The 21,950-nt window shown below is 41.4% G+C and overlaps 3 non-coding genes and 1 pseudogene across 3 annotated transcripts; all 4 read right to left on the bottom strand.

Moving 5' to 3' along the window:
* Positions 1 to 15,100: 15,100 nt before the first annotated feature.
* TRNAS-ACU (transfer RNA serine (anticodon ACU)) lies at positions 15,101 to 15,174 on the bottom strand. Its single transcript has one exon. It is a non-coding gene; the product is annotated as a tRNA-Ser (tRNA).
* Positions 15,175 to 16,269: 1,095 nt separating this feature from the next.
* On the bottom strand, positions 16,270 to 16,343 carry TRNAS-ACU (transfer RNA serine (anticodon ACU)). The gene has a single exon. It is a non-coding gene; the product is annotated as a tRNA-Ser (tRNA).
* Positions 16,344 to 20,905: 4,562 nt separating this feature from the next.
* LOC134987256 (U1 spliceosomal RNA) lies at positions 20,906 to 21,069 on the bottom strand. Its single transcript, XR_010192952.1, has one exon. It is a non-coding gene; the product is annotated as a U1 spliceosomal RNA (small nuclear RNA).
* A 692-nt stretch (positions 21,070 to 21,761) lies between these two features.
* Positions 21,762 to 21,903, bottom strand: LOC134987233 (U1 spliceosomal RNA; annotated as a pseudogene).
* Between the last annotated feature and the right edge of the window lie 47 nt (positions 21,904 to 21,950).

The raw sequence follows: 21,950 nt of genomic DNA, 5'->3' as shown, positions 1-21,950 counted from the left end.
GTTTTAGACGTGCCCCCACTGGTGCGGGCTCCTGCAAGAAAGCCCTAGCGTCATGCAGTGGATTTGGCAGAAGCAGAGGACAATCTCTGCTCCTGCAATCTTGAAGAGGCTACAGACCTCTTCCCTCTTCTCCTTCCTCTACCTGCAAAGAAAGGGGAATCTTAACTTCTTGCATAAATGACTGCATCAGATAATGATGCGTCTTTATCCGTTGAGAGGGAACATAGTGCAAGAAGGTTGACTTACCTGCGGGAGCTGCCGAGATCAAATTAACTAGGCCGTCGCCAAACAAGGCTTCACCTTCATAGGGAAGAGGCTCCCTTTCTTCTTGGAGTCAGTATCAGCATTTCCTTGGTGAATCCAGATATACAGGGAATGGGGGGAAGGGGATGTGTTCTGCACCAGCTATTAAATTCTAAATATTTGTATGAAGAGGCCCCAATAAATGTCCATCAGTTATATTAAATATTAATTGTAGGACGTTCGGGGGTGCTACCAGAGACAAGTAATGTTATGCAGGAAAGGAGAAGAGAAAAGAATGTCTCTTTTGCTGGCGCACAAATGATGATTTAAAAATTAACTTTTAATAAATTCGTTAAAATTGTTTAAACACGAAATAAAGTACAATAAGTTTGTATAATGTAATTACCATATATAATAAATGAAAATACATTTATTAATATCAAGGTTCGCTACCTGTGTTGTGTCTTTATTATTGATCCAAATTGACTATATCAATTAGTCTGATACTGAATTACTGGACACTATGTAATATTAGTTGAATGTATATTTGTAATTCACTTGACAAATGTCAGAACCTGGCAATAGTTCTACATATCATACACTTACAGCACTCTTTCCACAATATTTTCCCTTTATTCCAGATCAAATGGTATAATCCCCCACAGTAATTATTCCTGTTGTAGTATAGTACAGTATGGTTGCTGGGGACGTCTTTAATGAAAAGAGAGGGAACATCTAATGTGTCTCCTTATGGGTAAAATACTTGCAAGCTAAGTGCTATGAATAGCATCAGCATGTAGATAAATGCTGAGTGTTAGGTGAGTAATGCAGATAAATAGGGATATCTAATAATTCTATAGAATAGTGGGTGAATTATTAGATATCCCTATTTATCTGCACCTCTAAGCACACTATTTGACTGTCCACACCCTGCTGTGCCTATTACCCATCTCCTCCACCACCCTCAACACTGACCCACACATCATTCACCCACAAAGATACAATAAAGGTAGTTTGGATAAATTAGCTAAATGAAATGGATTTAACCAATTTATCTAAATGACCATTTTTGGATGTTTTCCAGTGTTTGGGAGCAAATGGTCAATTGTCATTTGCTGCCACATATTAGCATAATTTTGTTTCAACTAGAAAAAAAAATTGGACAGATAATCTAAGTGTGGATCCAGTTTAATGCTGATTTCAGAGCCAACTATAGACTTGATTGAGGTACTGTGTCCCCGGTACCAAATACCAATTAAAATAATATTGTGAGGTGTGAGGTGTTCAAAAAAGACTGAAAATGAGTGGAAATTATGGTTATTGAGGTTAATAATACTATGGGATCAAAATGACCCCCAAATTCTATGATTTAAGCTGTTTTTTAGGGTTTTTTGAAAAAAACACCCGAATCCAAAACACACCCGAATCCGACAAAAAAATTTCGGTGAGGTTTTGCCAAAACGCGTCCGAACCCAAAACACGGCCGCGGAACCGAACCCAAAACCAAAACCCAAAAAATTTCCGGTGCACATCACTACTTAATTAGAACTTCGGTCAATGTGAATTAACCATTGGACTCAACCATGGTTATCCTTAAAACCCAGGGGTCTATTTAAGATAGACATCTTAATCGATGTTGGGCTTCCAGGTTGAAAAAACACACATTTACTAACATTTTAAAATTTATATAAAAAATCATCTGTTCGTAAATGCAGTGCACATGGTTTTGCCCAACTGCTAACAAAATTCCTGCTGCGATCAACTTGGAATTACCCCCATCGATTGATGTTTTCACACTGCTCGTTCCAACCCCAAAAACTATGAAGAGGATGGGGGCATATACGCAGGGTCCATCCTGTGCTTGTGCCTACATTTTCTCCGGGTGCCCCGCAGAAAATGCGAATGCCTCTGCCTGTCAATCAGTAGAGGGCGTACCTTCGCAGGTATATCACGATCATGAGCCATGTCTCCCATTTTTGTCATTATAGGTGCTCTGTGAGCTGCTGACCATGCCCCAGCCCCTCTGTCTCCCGTGAATAGACATTGGGGCTTATTCAGACCAGATCGCTTCAATTTATTTTCACCAAGCGGGCAATCAGGTCTGCACTGCACATGCGTATGCGCCACAATTCGTAGGTGCGACGGTCCGGAGATCACAAGAAGATTGACAAGAAGAGGGTGTTTGTGTGGGTGGCAACTGAATGTTTCTAGGGAGTGTCCGGAAAAACACTGGAGGGACCCGGCGTTTTGTGGGAGAATTTGTGACGTCACCTCAATGGCTGAGTAAGTGCTGAGCTGTGCAGCTCTTGTGCACATGTGATCACACACCTGCACAGCAAATTTTCCCTTCCGCTGTAGGCGGCAACCACCTGATCACAGGGATGCAAAAAACACACCCTAGCGATCAGGTCTGAATTACCCACAATGTGCATATTTGCAGAGCAACAAGCTACAGGGAGCCTTCCACCCCCCCCTTCCCCATGACTATGGGACACTGGGGGGGGGGGGGGTTGTTTGGGTTAGCTGGACATTCCCAAAAAAAGTGACTGTCCTGCAAAAATTGGGTTAGTTGGGAGGTATGTGCAAATACATTTATTGTTTTGCATGCAGGGTAAATACTGGCTTCTTTGACATTTAGCCACAAATGCTGCACAGTTGAATTACAGTATTACACTGCAATTAACAGTTATGCTAGGACATTCCTTCTCCCAAAATCTACCTCTCTCTGCATGTTACATCTGTCCCACAGTGGCGTACGGTGAGGTCAGTGGCTAGTGAGGCACTACATCCATAATGTCCGCCGAATCCTGCCGATGACCCTTAGCCAATGCCCGCTACTGCCTCTGAGCCGATACCCACTGCCACCGCCAATGGCTTACAAACTCTCCCACAATCAACTGACCCAGCCCTCCACCACTAATTTCTATCTCAGTCCGATGCTGCCAATGCCCGCTGCCTGCCTGCTCATTGTTCTTGTGATATATTATACATTTTTAAAGAAAAAAAATGAGTGTTTGGGACTGGGAAGGGTGAGGGAGGAGGACATGAATGCAATTTTGTTGTCCAGGGCTTCCATTAACTTAAAGGAGAAGGGTCTGAATGGGTTAAAAAAAATGTGTGAGGTCCCCCCTCCTTAGTATAACCAGCCTCTTTGAGCCGGTCCTGGTTATTTAAATACTGGGGGGAAAATTGGACAGAGGTTCCCCGTATTTAGACAACCAGCACCAGGCTCTTAGACGGGTCCTGGTTCCAAAAATACGTGGGACAAAAGATGTAGGGGTCCCCCATATTTTTAAAACCAGCACCGGGCTCCACTAGCCAGAGAGATAATGCCACAGCCAGGGGACACTTTTATGTAGGTCCCTGCGGCCCTGGCATTACCCCTCCAACTAGTCACCCCTGGCCGGGGTTCCCTGGAGGAGTGGGGACCCCTTAAATCAAGAGGTTCCTCCCCTCGAGGCACCCAAGGGCCAGGGGTGAAGCCCGAGGCTGTCCCCAGCACCCCTGGGTGGTGGGTGCCGGGCTGATAGCCATATGTGTAAAAAAAGAATATTGTTTTTTTGTTGTGGAACTACAAGGCCCAGCAAGCCTCCCCCACTTGCTGGTACTTGGAGAACCTCAAGTACCAGCAGGCGGGGAAATAACGGGCTCGCTGGTACCTGTAGTTCTACAACAACAAAAAATACCCAAATAAAAACACAAACACACACACCATGACAGTAAAATTATTGAGACAGGCTGTAGCATGTGGATGCATGTAACCCTATAAAAGTGATGGATTGGGTGACTATTACAATACCCACTGTTGCTGTCTGAAAAATGATGGATTTATAGATTGCTCTGCCGAGATATGTTTTTTTTTCTAAAATGCACCACAGGTATGGATGGATAGTATACTTGACGACACAGAGGTAGGTAGAGCAGTGGCCTACTGTACCGTACTGCTATATATTATATTATTTATTATTATTATCCTTTATTTATATGGCGCCACAAGGGTTCCGCAGCACCAAATTACAGAGTACATAAACAAATAATCAAACAGGAAAACAGCAACTTACAGTTGATGACAATATAGGACAAGTACAGGGTAAATAAACATAGCTACATCAGCAGATGACACTGGAATAAGTATCAGGTGGCAGAAGACTGCTGGATTTGGTGCAGCTGAAGATTATTAAAGTAAGAAAAGAGTAAGCACATGAGGGAAGAGGGCCCTGCTCATGAGAGCTTACATTCTAAAGGGGAGGGGTAGACAGAGAGGGGTGAGACAGATGGGGTACATAGAGAGCGTGGAACAGAGGTTTAGGATGAGATTTGGCTGGGTTTGGTGAAGAAGTGGGTCTTGAGAGCCCATTTGAAGTTTTGTAGAGAGGTGGAGAGTCTGAGGGGGAGAGGTAGGGAATTCCAGAGATGTGGTGCAGCACGTGAAAAATCTTGGAGGTAGGAGTGGGAGGAAGTAATCCGTAGGCAGGAGAGTCGGCGTGCATTAGCAGAGCGAAGAGGACGGGTGGGAGTGTAAAGCGAGATAAGATCAGAGATGTAGATGGGAGAGGAGTGGGTGAGGGTTTTGTAAGCAAGTGTGAGAAGCTTGAAATGGATTCTGAAAGGGAAGGGGAGCCAGTGAAGGACTAGTAAGAGAGGAGAGATGGACATAGTGCATTTGGTGAGGAAAATGAGCCGGGCAGCAGCATTGAGGATAGATTGGAGTGGAGAGAGGTATTTGTCAGGAATGCCAGTCAGGAGAAGATTACAGTAGTCCAGTCTGGAGATGACCAGTGAGTGGATAAGAGTCTTAGTAGCATCCTGGGTCAGAAAGGGTCTGATCCTGGAAATATTTTTTAGATGAAAACGGCAGGTTTGTGAGAGGTGCTGAATGTGTGGTTTGAAGGAGAGGGAGGAGTCAAGGATTACTCCAAGACAGCGCACTTGGGGGGTAGAGGAGATAGTAGTGCCATCAATAGATAATGAGATTGTAGGAGGTGAGGTTATGTGGGAGGGAGGGAAGATGATCAGCTCGGTCTTAGACATGTTAAGTTTAAGAAAGCGCTGGGACATCCAGGAAGAGATAGCAGAGAGACAGTTGGAGATACGAGTGAGGAGAGTAGGGGAGAGGTCTGGAGAGGAAAGATAGATTTGAGTGTCATCAGCATAGAGATGATATTGGAAACCAAAAGAACTAATGAGCTTACCTAGTGAGGACGTATAGAGAGAGAAGAGGACCAAGGACAGAACCTTGGGGTACCCCTACAGTTAGTGGAAGTGAGGGGGAGGTGGAGTCATGAGAGGAGACAGAGAATGAACGGTCAGAAAGGTAGGACGACAACCAAGAGAGGGCAGTGTTACGCAGACCAATGGAGTGAAGGATTTGCAGTAGGAGAGGATGGTCCACAGTGTCAAAAGCAGCAGAGAGATCAAGTAGAATAAGTAGAGAGTAGTGTCCCTTAGATTTAGCAGCATGGAGGTCATTGCATACTTTTGTAAGGGCAGTTTCAGTGGAGTGGAGAGGACGGAAGCCAGACTGGAATGGGTCAAGCAGTGAGTGTGAGGAAAGAAAGGAAGTAAGGCGGTTGTAGACAATACGCTCAAGGAGTTTGGAGGCAAAAGGGAGAAGAGAGATGGGTCGGTAGTTGGAGAGAGTGTTTGGATCAAGGGTAGGTTTTTTAAGAATAGGAGAGATGAGAGCGTGCTTGAAGGCCGAGGGGACAGTGCCTGATGAGAGGGAGAGATTGAGAAGGTGGGAAAGATGGGAACAAGCAGAAGAAGAGATGTGGCAGAGGAGGCGGGAGGGGATAGGGTCAAGTGGGGAGGTGGTGAGGGGACAGGAACGAATGAGGGCCATGACTTCCTCTCCAGATGCATGGGAGAAAGATGACAGAGTTGGTGCGAGGGATGGGGAGGGTTGGTAAGGGATGGGAGAAGGCTGGTTACTGATAGTCTGGTGTGATGTGATGTCCTGACGTATGGAGTCAATTTTGGATGTGAAGTAAGTGGCAAAGTCAAGAGCAGAGAGTGAGGAAGGGAGACGAGGTGGAGGTGGGCAGAGGAGTGAGTTGAGAGTGGCAAAGAGGCGCCGGGGGTTGGAAGACTGGGAGGAGATGAGGTTCTTGAAGTATGACTGTTTAGCAAGAGAAAGGGCAGCACTGAAGGATGAGAGCATAAGTTTGAAATGGAGGAAGTCTGCCTTAGAGCGTGATTTCTTCCAGTGTCGCTCAGCAGTACGTGAGCATTTTTGCAGATATCTGGTGCATTTGGTGTGCCAGGGTTGAGGTGTTAATTTGCGAGGGTGAACAGTGGTTGGTGGAGCAACAGAGTCAAGAGCAGAAGTAAGGGAAGCATTGTATGTGGAAGTGGCTTGTTCAGGGCATGAGAGAGAGAGAGAATAGGAGAGAGAAGTGAGTCAAACAGGGAGGAAAGGAATGTGGTGTCAATAGCTTCAATGTTACGCTTAGTGATGGTAGCCTTAGGAGGTTGAGATGGGGAAGTCGAGAGAGATAGGTTGAAGGAGAGCAGGTGGTGGTCAGAGAGGGGAAATGGGGAGTTGGAAAAATCAGAAATATCACAGCGGTGAGTGAAGACCAGATCCAGTGAGCTCCCATTCACATGGGAGGGTGAGGAGGTCCACTTGGAGAGACCAAGTGAAGAGGTGAGGTTAAGGAGTTTAGAGGCAGGGGATTGTGTGGGGATGTCAATAGGGATGTTGAAATCGCCTAGGATAATGGTGGGAATGTCAGAAGAGAGGAAGTGAGGAAGCCAGGAAGCAAAGTTGTCGATGAATTTGGAAGCAGTGCCAGGGGGGCGGTAAATGACAGCTACTCTAAGATGGACTGGTTGGAAGAGACATATGGAGTGGACCTCAAATGTAGATAATATAAGGGATGGTTCTGGTGGTATGAGTTGGTAGGAGTAACTAGAAGGTAAAAGGACCCCAACACCACCCCCATGGCGACCCCCAGGTCGGGGGGGGGGGGTGAATGTAAGGCCCCCAGCAGAGAGAGCAGCAGCAGAAGTAGTGTCAGAGGGCGTAATCCAAGTTTCAGTAATGGCTAGTAGGTGTAGGGAGTTGGAAATGAAAAGGTCATGAGTGGGGACCAGTTTGTTACAAACGGATCTGGCATTCCAGAGGGCACAGGATAGGGGGTATGAGTTTGTGGGAGAGATGTGAATTAGATTTTCAGGGTTGCTGTAGCGATGAGGTGGGATTAACTTTGAGGGCAGGGATGAGAGAGTAGTGATGGTACGGGTGCTGAGATAGGAGGGGAAACTGCAGGAGGTGGGCAGGGAGGGAGGTCAGTGTGATGTGGATGGGGGTGTGGGGAGGTGACAGGGAAGGGAGAGAGGGAGCAGGGCTGAGTTGTGGGGTAGCAGGACCATGGGGCAGAGGTGACTGAAAGTGGGGTAACAGGAAAGGTGGGGGAAGGAAACAGAGGGATGGAGGTGAGACAGAGGAGGAGGTGGAGGAGACTAGGGGGGAAGGATAAAGATACATTATTAGGTAGACACTGAGTGATGTGGGGAGTATAAGAAAGCATTGACATAGTGTTAAGTAGGTAAATAGGTTGAGGGAAAGTGGAAGTAGGAGAGGAGACTGTAAGGGAATCCGAGCAGAAGAATTGTAGAAATGCAGGTGAGAAAAGCAGTGTAGGCTCAAGGGGTGTAGATTTAGTATGAAATGAGTCAAAAGCGTAGATAAAGTGGGTGCAGAAATGTATTTGGAGTGTAAGAAATGAAAGGGTTGTGAGAGGTTTAAGAAGCAATGGTAATTATGTTAGATGTTTTAAGTGTTTGCAGGTAAAATTGCATTGGTGCAGCTGTGCTTAAAAAACAAAATTACAATAATACAGATACAGGCATTTGTAGGTGAAATGGATGGTTTATGAAATGTCCAAGTAAGGTAGTTCTGTGCTATGTAATCAGATGCAACAATCAGGAGGTGAGTGATCTGAGGAGTAAGTGACTCACATTTGTTATTAGTTCTTCAGTTTTCTTTGTTTTGTTAGATTGGTGTGCTTCTGTTTTCCTTCTTTTTCACTTCAATTGAACGCTAATTGAACACTGCTGTTATGTGTCAATTTTATCACGCTTTTATAAAAATGCACGCTTAGATCAATAAATGCACAGCCAAATGGCTTTGCACAGCCTACACCATTGGACTTTAGTAGAAGACTATTACAAGTGAAACCAATAATTGAAATCTGTAACCACACCCCACCCCCTCAAATGCCAGGCAATAAATTACCTTAAAAACAGCAACCAGGCATTCCACAAAGATTAAACTGGGTCTATATCATTCAAAACTTTAAAAAAGTACTTCAAAATCACATACTATGCAATAATGTTTCAATTTGCATTACCCAGCAGAATTAGCTTTGCATATATAGATATCATATATAGATATAGTGCAGCAGAATAGATTGGTGGTTGTAGTCAATTGTAATTACCCAGCAGAATTAGCTTTGCATATATAGATATAGTGCAGCAGAATAGATTGGTGGTTGTAGTCAATTGTAATTACCTGTAGGTGAGAAGAAGAGAAGAAACGTCAATTCACAATCGATATCAGCTGAAGATAAATTAACGCTGATTGAACGCTGCGTTATGTGTCAATTTTATCACGCTTTGATAAAAATGCATGCTTAGATCAATAAATGCACACCCAAACAGCTTTGCACATCCTACACCATTGGACTTAAGTAGAAGTCTGGTGGTCAGCAAAATTTTGCACTGTCCTCCTACTATATATAGTGCGCACAACTACTAAAATACACCACAGGTATGGATGGATTGTATACTTGACGACACAGAGGTAGGTAGAGCAGTGGCCTACTGTACCGTATTGCTATATATTATATACTGGTGGTCAGCAAAATTCTGCCCTGTCCTCCTACTATATATACTGCGCACAACTACTAAAATACACCACAGGTATGCATACCTCCCAACATGACCCTCTCCAGGAGGGACACAATGCTCTGCTTCTGGACTTTTCTCTTAATTTATGATTGCCTGTAACTGTGTTGAACAGGCTAATGGATAAGAGAGGTGTTACACCACAGGTGAGGGCAATCATACATAAGAGAAAAGTCCAGAAGCAGAGCATTGTGTCCCTCCTGGAGAGGGTCATGTTGGGAGGTATGGGTATGGATGGATAGTATACTTGACGACACAGAGGTAGGTAGAGCAGTGGCCTACTGTACCGTACTGCTATATATTATATACTGGTGGTCAGCAAAATTCTACCCTGTCCTCATACTATATAATACAATGCAGCACAGATATGGAGCATTTTTCAGGCAGAGAACGTAGATATTTTCAGCACACTGAGCACAGATATTTGCAAGAACACTGAGCACAGATATTTGCAGCACACTGAACACAGAAACTGAGAAAACGCTGCACGTCCTCTCCCTATCATCTCCAATGCACAAGGGAAAATGGCGGCGACGCGTGGCTCCTTATATAGAATAGAATAGCTGCTGACGGGCACGATTGAGGGAGGAAAGGGACATTTGAATCCAGCCCATAGATGCAATGTGAATATGTAATTTGTACCTTCCTATCTTAAAATGTATATACAGTGTATATGTCACAACTGAGGGCCTGAGCTGACTGGAGGCAGCCTCAGTTGTAGGGGCTGAGGTGTAGTGGAACCTGGGAGGTTGTATCAGACCCCTGGACATGTAAGTTAAATGTAGAAGAATTGCCCGAAGGCGTGCCCACGACAACCAGGATAAAAGTCAATGATGTTTATTTTGACAAACTCCATGCATCACAGCAGTAATAAAAGAGAAACATAAAATCAGCAGAGAAATAATACAGTTCCTGGGTACTACAGGAGGGCAAGGACCACAGGGCTCTGGTAGTATGAGACAGTTCTTATTATCTTCTAGATGGAAAGTCCTTACCAGGCCCGACTGTAGCAATGGAGATAGCCCAGGATCATACTAGCTGGTGTTCCAGGAAAAGCTGGGCTGCTGTGGATAAAATGGCTGCTGTGGGTACTGGCTGAAACCAGACTGATGTAAGCACGGAGTGGATTGCTGGATGGAACCAGCCAAATAATAAATGAAGCTTGAGAGCGATGAAATATGATTGATATATGGAGTTTGAGAGCGGTGAAATAATAGTGCCGGTGGTGAGTGGTAATCTGCGGAAATGATACCGGCACTTTAAGAAGAGCTGATCTCTGCTGGAAGCTAGGCTGGAAGCAGGTAAATCTGTAACTGGAAACAGATGAGTCCCAGAGGACTGGAGAGTCAGGCTGCACCGCAGGTGGTAGACTAGAGCGGGTCTCTTTAGTGGAGGTTTGGAGATGGTAACTGGAACCTGGAAAACAACCACGGGAGAGAGACAAACTGGAACTAGGTTTGACAACCAAATCACTGACGCCTTCCTTGCTCAGGCACAGAATACTTATACCTGCAGCAAGGAAGGGATTGGCTAGGCAATTATGCAGATTACAATGGAAACAGCGGATTGGTGGAAATGAACAGGTGACAGAATCCAACATGGCTGCGCCCATGCAGACACTTGGAGGGAAGATTGGTTTGATAATCCATGTGGGAACTTTAACAGCAATGGCGGCGCCGGCCACAGTAAACAGGAGACGCCAGACTGATGAGTGCACATTTGAACCACGCGGGCAACAGCGGAGGCCGCGGCTGACATAAGCGCCACTCTGACATCCTGCATGCAGAAACTCAGGGACGGCGGCGGAGGCCGCGGGAGATGCCATTCAAGATGTAACATGGCGCCGCTGTGACAGCGTCTCAGAGTGACAGGAGAGGAGGCAGGAATGGGGACATCAGAATAACAGATGGGATCCGGTCCTGGAGCGCTGAGCCAGCCTTAGGAGGCATCTGAAAGGTAAGTTATGGCGTCCAGATACCCGGATCGTGACAGTATACACTAGAGGTCTTTCCGAACCCCCTAATCCTAACATTGTAATTTGCTTTAGGGCGCACCTCCAATTAGTCTAGTGTTTCTTGCTGCCTTTCCAATGAAGCAAGTTTAATTTAGTAATAGGTGAAAAACCATCCCTACAAAGGTGTTAATCAGAGACTTGGCTTTGTGGACACTTTTCAGAGAACAACTTTGTTAGCATAAAAGTAAAGCCAGAAAATGAAGAGCTGTTTAATCACTCAATTGGATTTTTTTTGCCAGCATATTTCTTTTTCTCTGCAACCCACTGCTAAATTGTGCTTCCTAGCTGTTTTTATAAAATCACTGAATCAAATCTAACTCTGATTACATCAGAGAAGGCCAGGTACCCTACACCATAACAGGGGGTTTGAAATTTTGACTTGTCTACTTAAAGATCACCAAAATCTGATCACAAGATCAATTACGTCCCTGGGTGGGATTGAACCACCAACCTTTTGGTTAATAGCCGAACACACTAACCGATTGCGCCACAGAGACACTTTGCAAAAAGTACATACTGACAAAGGCTAATAAGCATTTATCTAGAACGTTTCCTAGAAAAACTTTAAAAAGTCAATAATCTGGAGAGTTTTTGTAAGATGTTTCTTCCATCAACCAACGAAGAAACACATTGGTACTTTTCCATGATGAGTGAGTGCTTCAGGTTCTCTTGCACTTACATGTGCAGCAGAGTACTGCAATGGAAGCATGCTGGGCCCATAACCCAGAGGTAGGCAGATTGAAACTATCCTCTGCTATATGCATTTTTTTTTTTGTTAATTAAAGTAATCCAAAACTGGGATTGATATTTTGGTTCTTTTATTTTTACTTAAAGTACAATAACTTTTACCATTTTAATTTGTTTTAATAGTATATTGACAGTATTGTTTTCTTTCAAAAATCCACTTAATTTTCTTTACCCTATTATTAAAATGGTAATTGACAAAAACAAACTACATTGTCACCAGAAGAGCAGTACAAAATGTACAAGTGATATATTAAAATCATCTTTCCAGCTTGAATTTCAATGATGCATTGGGGCAACGATTTTGTTAGCAACATCTTCACCCTTAAATAAAGATTTTCTTAATTCCTTACCTGTGTGCTAATTAGATATCACCTTGTTTTCACATTAAACAGACTTCCACATGAGAAAGCAGCAAGGATGCAGTGGCGTTAATGTTTCCTGGTGTCAACCCGTATTATTTCAGTAGACATTGAAATGAGGATGCATCTTGCTGCCTTTCCAATGAAGCAAATTTAATTTAGTAATAGGTGAAAAACCATCCCTACAAAGGTGTTAATCAGAGACTTGGCTTTGTGTACACTTTTCAGAGAACAAATTTGTTAACATAAAAATAAAGCCAGAAAATTAAGAGCTGTTTAATCACTCAATTGGATTTTTTTGCCAGCATATTTCTTTTTCTCTGCAACCCACTGCTAAATTGTGCTTCCTAGCTGTTTTTATAAAATCACTGAATCAAATCTAACTCTGATTACATCAGAGAAGGCCAGGTACCCTACACCATAAGAGGGGGTTTGACATTTTGACTTGTCTACTTAAAGATCACCAAAATCTGATAACAAAGTCAATTACGTCCCTGGGTGGGATTGAACCACCAACCTTTTGGTTTATAGCCGTACACACTAACTGATTGCGCCACAGAGACACTTTGCAAAAGTACATACTGACAAAGGCTAATAAGCATTCATCTAAAACGTTTCCTAGAAAAACTTTAAAAAGTCAATAATCTGGAGAGTTTTTGTAAGATGTTTCTTCCATCAACCAACAAAGAAACACATTGGTACTTTCCCATGATGAGTGAGTGCTTCAGGATCTCTTGCACTTTCATGTGCAGCAGAGTACTGCAATGGAAGCATGCTGGGCCCATAACCAAGAGGTAGGCAGATTGAAACTATCCTTTGCTGTATGCATTTTTTTTTGTTAATTTAAGTAATCAAAACTGGGATTGATATTTTTGCTCTTTTATTGTTACTTGAAGTACAATAACTTTTACCATTTTAATTTGTTTGAATAGTATATTGACAGTATAGTTTTCTTTAAAAAATCCACTTAATTTTCTTTACCCTATTATTAAAAGGGTAATTGACAAAAACAAACTACATTGTCACCAGAAGAGCAATACAAAATGTACAAGTGATATATTAAAATCATCTTTCCAGCTTGAATTTCAATGATGCATTGGGGCAACGATTTTGTGAGAAACATCTTCACCCTTAAATAAAGATTTTCTTAATTCCTTACCTGTGTGCTAATTAGATATCACCTTGTTTTCACATTAAACAGACTTCTACATGAGAAAGCAGCAAGGATGCAGTGGCGTTAATGTTTCCTGGTGTCAACCTGTATTATTTCAGTAGACATTGAAATGAGGATGCATCTTGCTGCCTTTCTAATGAAGCAATTTAAATTTAGTAATAGGTGAAAAACCATCCCTACAAAGGTGTTAATCAGAGACTTGGCTTTGTGGACACTTTTCAGAGAACAAATTTGTTAGCATAAAAATAAAGCCAGAAAATGAAGAGCTGTTTAATCACTCAATTGGATTTTTTTTGCCAGCATATTTTTTTTTCTCTGCAACCCACTGCTAAATTGTGCTTCCTATCTGTTTTTATAAAATCACTGAATCAAATCTAACTCTGATTACATCAGAGAAGGCCAGGTACCCTACACCATAACAGGGGATTTGAAATTTTGACTTGTCTACTTAAAGATCACCAAAATCTGATAACAAGGTCAATTACGTCCCTGGGTGGGATTGAACCACCAACCTTTTGGTTAGTAGCCAGACATACGAACCGATTGCGCCACAGAGACACTTTGTAAAAAGTACATACTGACAAAGGCTAATAAGCATACATCTAGAACGTTTCCTAGAAAAACTTTAAAAAGTCAATAATCTGGAGAGTTTTTGTAAGATGTTTCTTCCATCAACCAACGAAGAAACACATTGGTACTTTCCCATGATGAGTGAGTGCTTCAGGATCTCTTGCACTTACATGTGCAGCAGAGTACTGCAATGGAAGCATGCTGGGCCCATAACCCAGAGGTAGGCAGATTGAAACTATCCTTTGCTATATGCATTTTTTTTGTTAATTTAAGTAATCAAAACTGGGATTGATATTTTTGCTCTTTTATTTTTACTTAAAGTACAATAACTTTTACCATTTTAATTTGTTTTAATAGTATATTGACAGTATAGTTTTCTTTAAAAAATCCACTTAATTTTCTTTACCCTATTATTAAAAGGGTAATTGACAAAAACAAACTACATTGTCACCAGAAGAGCAATACAAAATGTACAAGTGATATATTAAAATCATCTTTCCAGCTTGAATTTCAATGATGCATTGGGGCAACGATTTTGTGAGAAACATCTTCACCCTTAAATAAAGATTTTCTTAATTCCTTACCTGTGTGCTAATTAGGTATCACCTTGTTTTCACATTATACAGACTTCTACATGAGAAAGCAGCAAGGATGCAGTGGCGTTAATGTTTCCTGGTGTCAACCCGTATTATTTCAGTAGACATTGAAATGAGGATGCATCTTGCGGCCTTTCCAATGAAGCAAGTTTAATTTAGTTATAGGTGAAAAACCATCCCTACAAAGGTGTTAATCAGAGACTTGGCTTTGTGGACACTTTTTAGAGAACAAATTTGTTAGCATAAAAATAAAGGCAGAAAATGAAGAGCTGTTTAATCACTCAATTGGATTTTTCTGCCAGCATATTTTTTTTTCTCTGCAACCCATTGCTAAATTGTGCTTCCTAGCTGTTTTTTATAAAATCACTGAATCAAATCTAACTCTGATTACATCAGAGAAGGCCAGGTACCCTACACCATAAGAGGGGGTTTGAAATTTTGACTTGTCTACTTAAATATCACCAAAATCTGATCACAAGGTCAATTATGTCCCTGGGTGGGATTGAACCACCAACCTCTTGGTTAGTAGCCAGACACACTAACCAATTGCGCCACAGAGACATTTTGCAAAAAGTACATACTGACAAAGGCTAATAAGCATTCATCTAGAACGTTTCCTAGAAAAACTTTAAAAAGTCAATAATCTGGAGAGTTTTTGTAAGAATTTTCTTAAATCAACCAACGAAGAAACACATTGGTACTTTCCCATGATGAGTGAGTGCTTCAGGATCTCTTGCACTTACATGTGCAGCAGAGTACTGCAATGGAAGCATGCTGGGCCCATAACCCAGAGGTAGGCAGATTGAAACTATCCTTTGCTATATGCATTTTTTTTGTTAATTTAAGTAATCAAAACTGGGATTGATATTTTTGCTCTTTTATTTTTACTTAAAGTACAATAACTTTTACCATTTTAATTTGTTTTAATAGTATATTGACAGTATAGTTTTCTTTAAAAAATCCACTTAATTTTCTTTACCCTATTATTAAAAGGGTAATTGACAAAAACAAACTACATTGTCACCAGAAGAGCAATACAAAATGTACAAGTGATATATTAAAATCATCTTTCCAGCTTGAATTTCAATGATGCATTGGGGCAACGATTTTGTGAGAAACATCTTCACCCTTAAATAAAGATTTTCTTAATTCCTTACCTGTGTGCTAATTAGGTATCACCTTGTTTTCACATTATACAGACTTCTACATGAGAAAGCAGCAAGGATGCAGTGGCGTTAATGTTTCCTGGTGTCAACCCGTATTATTTCAGTAGACATTGAAATGAGGATGCATCTTGCGGCCTTTCCAATGAAGCAAGTTTAATTTAGTTATAGGTGAAAAACCATCCCTACAAAGGTGTTAATCAGAGACTTGGCTTTGTGGACACTTTTTAGAGAACAAATTTGTTAGCATAAAAATAAAGGCAGAAAATGAAGAGCTGTTTAATCACTCAATTGGATTTTTCTGCCAGCATATTTTTTTTTCTCTGCAACCCATTGCTAAATTGTGCTTCCTAACTGTTTTTTATAAAATCACTTAATCAAATCTAACTCTGATTACATCAGAGAAGGCCAGGTACCCTACACCATAAGAGGGGTTTTGAAATTTTGACTTGTCTACTTAAATATCACCAAAATCTGATCACAAGGTCAATTATGTCCCTGGGTGGGATTGAACCACCAACCTCTTGGTTAGTAGCCAGACACACTAACCAATTGCGCCACAGAGACATTTTGCAAAAAGGACATACTGACAAAGGCTAATAAGCATTCATCTAGAACGTTTCCTAGAAAAACTTTAAAAAGTCAATAATCTGGAGAGTTTTTGTAAGAATTTTCTTAAATCAACCAACGAAGAAACACATTGGTACTTTCCCATGATGAGTGAGTGCTTCAGGATCTCTTGCACTTACATGTGCAGCAGAGTACTGCAATGGAAGCATGCTGGGCCCATTACCCAGAGGTAGGCAGATTGAAACTATCCTCTGCTATATGCATTTTTTTTGTTAAAGTAATCCAAAACTGGGATTGATATGTTAGCTATTTTATGTTTACTTAAAGTACAATAACTTTTACCATTTTAATTTGTTTTAATAGTATATTGACAGTATTGTTTTCTTTCAAAAATCCACTTAATTTTCTTTACCCTATTATTAAAATGGTAATTGACAAAAACAAACTAAGTTGTCACCAGAAGAGCAATACAAAATGTACAAGTGATATATTAAAATCATCTTTCCAGCTTGAATTTCAATGATGCATTGGGGCAACGATTTTGTGAGAAACATCTTCACCCTTAAATAAAGATTTTCTTAATTCCTTACCTGTGTGCTAATTAGATATCACCTTGTTTTCACATTAAACAGACTTCCACATGAGAAAGCAGCAAGGATGCATTGGCGTTAATGTTTCCTGGTGTCAACCTGTATTATTTCAGTAGACATTGAAATGAGGATGCATCTTGCTGCCTTTCCAATGAAGCAAGTTTAATTTAGTAATAGGTGAAAAACCATCCTTACAAAGGTGTTCATCAGAGACTTGGCTTTGTGGACACTTTTCAGAGAACAAATTTGTTAGCATAAAAATAAAGCCAGAAAATGAAGAGCTGTTTAATCACTCAATTGGATTTTTCTGCCAGCATATTTCTTTTTCTCTGCAACCCACTGCTAAATTGTGCTTCCTAGCTGTTTTTATAAAATCACTGAATCAAATCTAACTCTGATTACATCAGAGAAGGCCAGGTACCCTACACCATAAGAGGGGGTTTGAAATTTTGACTTGTCTACTTCAAGTAAAAGAAAAAGATAGATATACACACTCCAGCGCTAAGGAGAGTACCACATTCACAAAATAATTTCGGAACACTTCATGCAAAAAACTAATCACCAGTGTGGATAATAGGTCAATTAGTAATAGTTAACGTTTAGGGAAGTAATCAGCACAAATGTAGAGTAGTCTTAATCCGTAGATTTCCACAGTTTACCATTTAAAAAGAACAAAAAATATATGATAGTGCAGATTATTTAAAACAAAATACAAATTTTATTACAGGAATCCACTTACAAACATGAGGTTTGATTTGAGCCTGATAGTATTCCTGTAGTGGCAATTTCAGCATCTAGTAGTTGCATCGATTCCAGGTGTACGTTGGATCCTTCAAATTAACTCCATGATAAGGTGTATAATACCACAGAAAAGAAATATAGATAGTGCAAGTATGTAAAAGCAGCAGACAATATTTTAATACAAATATGCACTTACAAACACTTGTAAAAACACAGCATAACGGGTTCCCCAATGGTAAATCAGCATAGGTGAGTTCCTGATGTTTGGAGGATTACAACACTCACTTCCGGAATGTAAATGCTGTAGCAGACCTACGATCTATAACCATGCAGGGTATCAGTCCAAGAAGCCACGCTAGACGCGTTTCAGACCAAAGTCCTTCCTCAGTAGCGTGGCTTATGCTCTCTTGAATATCCTTATATAAGAAGTGAACAGATGCTTCCAATCCCCGCTGATTTGCGCCGTCCGTGCGCAAAACCGGAACCGGAAGTGACATCGCGGTTTGCGTTCCATTCAACCGGAAATGGTTCATATGCGTTCCACAGTCTTTTTCCAAACACCGGAACCGGAAGTGACGTCATAATTTGCGTTTCAATCGCCAGGAAAGAGGTCACATCCATTACCGTATCTGGTCTTATTGTAAAATAGACTGGTAATGGATGTGACCTCTTTCCTGGCGATTGAAACGCAAATTATGACGTCACAGCATAACGGGTTCCCCAATGGTAAATCAGCATAGGTGAGTTCCTGATGTTTGGAGGATTACAACACTCACTTCCGGAATGTAAATGCTGTAGCAAACCTACGATCTATAACCATGCAGGGTATCAGTCCAAGAAGCCACGCTAGACGCGTTTCAGACCAAAGTCCTTCCTCAGTAGCGTGGCTTATGCTCTCTTGAATATCCTTATAATTAGATATCACCTTGTTTTCACATTAAACAGACTTCCACATGAGAAAGCAGCAAGGATGCATTGGCGTTAATGTTTCCTGGTGTCAACCTGTATTATTTCAGTAGACATTGAAATGAGGATGCATCTTGCTGCCTTTCCAATGAAGCAAGTTTAATTTAGTAATAGGTGAAAAACCATCCTTACAAAGGTGTTCATCAGAGACTTGGCTTTGTGGACACTTTTCAGAGAACAAATTTGTTAGCATAAAAATAAAGCCAGAAAATGAAGAGCTGTTTAATCACTCAATTGGATTTTTCTGCCAGCATATTTTTTTTCTCTGCAACTCACTGCTAAATTGTGCTTCCTAGCTGTTTTTTATAAAATCACTTAATCAAATCTAACTCTGGTTACATCAGAGAAGGCCAGGTACCCTACATCATAAGAGGGGGTTTGAAATTTTGACTTGTCTACTTAAAGATCACCAAAACCTGATCACAAGGTCAATTACATCCCTGGGTGGGATTGAACCACCAACCGTTTGGTTAGTAGCCAAACACACTAACTGATTGCACCACAGAGACACTTTGCAAAAGTGCATACTTACAAAGGCTAATAAGCATTCATCTAGAATGTTTCCTAGAAAAACTTTAAAAAGTCAATAATCTGGAGAGTTTTTGTAAGATGTTTCTTAGATCAACCAACGAAGAAACACATTGGTACTTTCCCATGATGAGTGAGTGCTTCAGGATCTCTTGCACTTACATGTGCAGCAGAGTACTGCAATGGAAGCATGCTGGGCCCATAACCCAGAGGTAGGCAGATTGAAACTATCCTCTGCTATATGCATTTTTTTTAATTAAAGTAATCCAAAACTGGGATTGATATTTTAGCTCTTTTATTTTTACTTAAAGATCAATAACTTTTACCATCTTAATTTGTTTTAAAAGTATATTGACAGTATTGTTTTCTTTCAAAAATCCACTTAATTTTCTTTACCCTATTATTAAAATGGTAATTGACAAAAACAAACTACATTGTCACCAGAAGAGCAATACAAAATGTACAAGTGATATATTAAAATCATCTTTCCAGCTTGAATTTCAATGATGCATTGGGGCAACAATTTTGTGAGAAACATCTTCACCCTTAAATAAAGATTTTCTTAATTCCTTACCTGTGTGCTACTTAGATATCACCTTGTTTTCACATTAAACAGACTTCCACATGAGAAAGCAGCAAGGATGCATTGGCGTTAATGTTTCCTGGTTGTCAACCCGTATTATTTCAGTAGACATTGAAATGAGGATGCATCTTGCTGCCTTTCCAATGAAGCAAGTTTAATTTAGTAATAGGTGAAAAACCATCCCTACAAAGGTGTTCATCAGAGACTTGGCTTTGTGGACACTTTTCAGAGAACAAATTTGTTAGCATAAAAATAAAGCCAGAAAATGAAGAGCTGTTTAATTACTCAATTGGATTTTTCTGCCAGCATATTTTTTTTTCTCTGCAACCCACTGCTAAATTGTGCTTCCTAGCTGTTTTTTATAAAATCACTTAATCAAATCTAACTCTGGTTACATCAGAGAAGGCCAGGTAACCTACATCATAAGAGGGGGTTTGAAATTTTGACTTGTCTACTTAAAGATCACCAAAACCTGATCACAAGGTCAATTACATCCCTGGGTGGGATTGAACCATCAACCTTTTGGTTAGTAGCCAAACACACTAACTGATTGCGCAACAGAGACACTTTGCAAAAGTGCATACTGACAAAGGCTAATAAGCATTCATCTAGAACGTTTCCTAGAAAAACTTTAGAAAGTCAATAATCTGGAGAGTTTTTGTAAGATGTTTCTTAGATCAACCAACGAAGAAACACATTGGTACTTTCCCATGATGAGTGAGTGCTTCAGGATCTCTTGCACTTACATGTGCAGCAGAGTACTGCAATGGAAGCATGCTGGGCCCATAACCCAGAGGTAGGCAGATTGAAACTATCCTCTGCTATATGCATTTTTTTTGTTAATTAAAGTAATCCAAAATTGGGATTGATATTTTAGCTCTTTTATTTTTACTTAAAGTACAATAACTTTTACCATTTTAATTTGTTTTAATAGTATATTGACAGTATTGTTTTCTTTCAAAAATCAACTTAATAGTATCTCACCTGGCAGGTAAGTAGGAGTTGGGCTAGAGCTGGGGAGGGTCGCTGCTCGGGCACCCCCCTGTTAAGTGAAGGAGAGCCAACTGAGGCAGCACAAGGGAACTCTCGAAAGAAGAACAAGGCTAGAGGAAGATCTGATACAAATAAATCTGACTTTTACCAGAGCTGACCAGAAGAAAGCACAAACACAGTCCCCCACTACCACAAATAATGCAGTCGAGTTTCCCACATTTGGGGAAATCACAGGGGTCAGCATACCCAGAATGCAATGAATGAACCTCACCCTGGGAGAACAATCTTCATGACCATGGTATCTCCTATGCAAAATAAGTATGATTTGGGATAGGGCTGGGGAGGGCCGCTGCTCAGGCACATCTCTGTCAAGTAAAGGAGATTCAACTGAGGCAGCACAAGGGAACTCTCATCTGGGGACAACAACTGCAGAGAGAACACATATTTTCAGATGAACATGGGAGGGCAGAAGGCTGCCTAATACTGAAGCACCCCCAAACAACAAACCAAATGCAACAACTAGTGCAAGCATTCCTGGGGGAAGGCCTGCAGCAGATGGATTTGCATATGGTGATGTCATCCAAGCAGTGGGTCAAAGTTGGCTTCAACCCTCGTCTGCATATGAAAAGAGAAAAGGGGCGTGCAGGGCATGGCGGCCTTTTGCGGCGCTTGGATGACCCCTAGTTCGCATTAAACACCTCCACCCTCCTTCGGTGTGGGGCTCATGTTGGCTATGCCCCAGCCCCTGAAGCATTCAAGCTGATTTCTTGCAGCAGTTGGGCACTGTAACAGCTCCAGAGCTGGTCTGTAAGGCAAGTAAAAGGGTGTGGGCCCTGCAGCACTACCTGTAGTTCGCATTGTGCGTTGGAAGGCACAAAGTAAGCAGACGGGAGAAGTCAGGATAGTGCGCAAGGGCATAGAAGGTAGCGGCTCAAGAAAAGAGAAGTGGAAACAGACAGCAAACTAGGCTGGAGAGAGACCTGAGACAAAGAGATCTGAATTATATGAGAGCCGACCAGGGGAAACACAAATTATGCAGTCAAGTGTCCAACATTTGGGGAAACCACATGGGCAGCACACCCAGAGTGCAATGGGTGAGCCTTGCCCTGGGAGAAGCAACTTCATGATCATAGTATCTCACCTGGCAGGTAAGTAGGAGTTGGGCTAGAGCTGGGGAGGGTCGCTGCTCGGGCACTCCCCTGT

The sequence above is a fragment of the Pseudophryne corroboree genome (assembly GCF_028390025.1).
Source record: "Pseudophryne corroboree isolate aPseCor3 chromosome 7 unlocalized genomic scaffold, aPseCor3.hap2 SUPER_7_unloc_8, whole genome shotgun sequence".
NCBI lineage: Eukaryota > Metazoa > Chordata > Amphibia > Anura > Myobatrachidae > Pseudophryne > Pseudophryne corroboree.
This window is presented reverse-complemented; position numbering and strand designations above follow the sequence as displayed.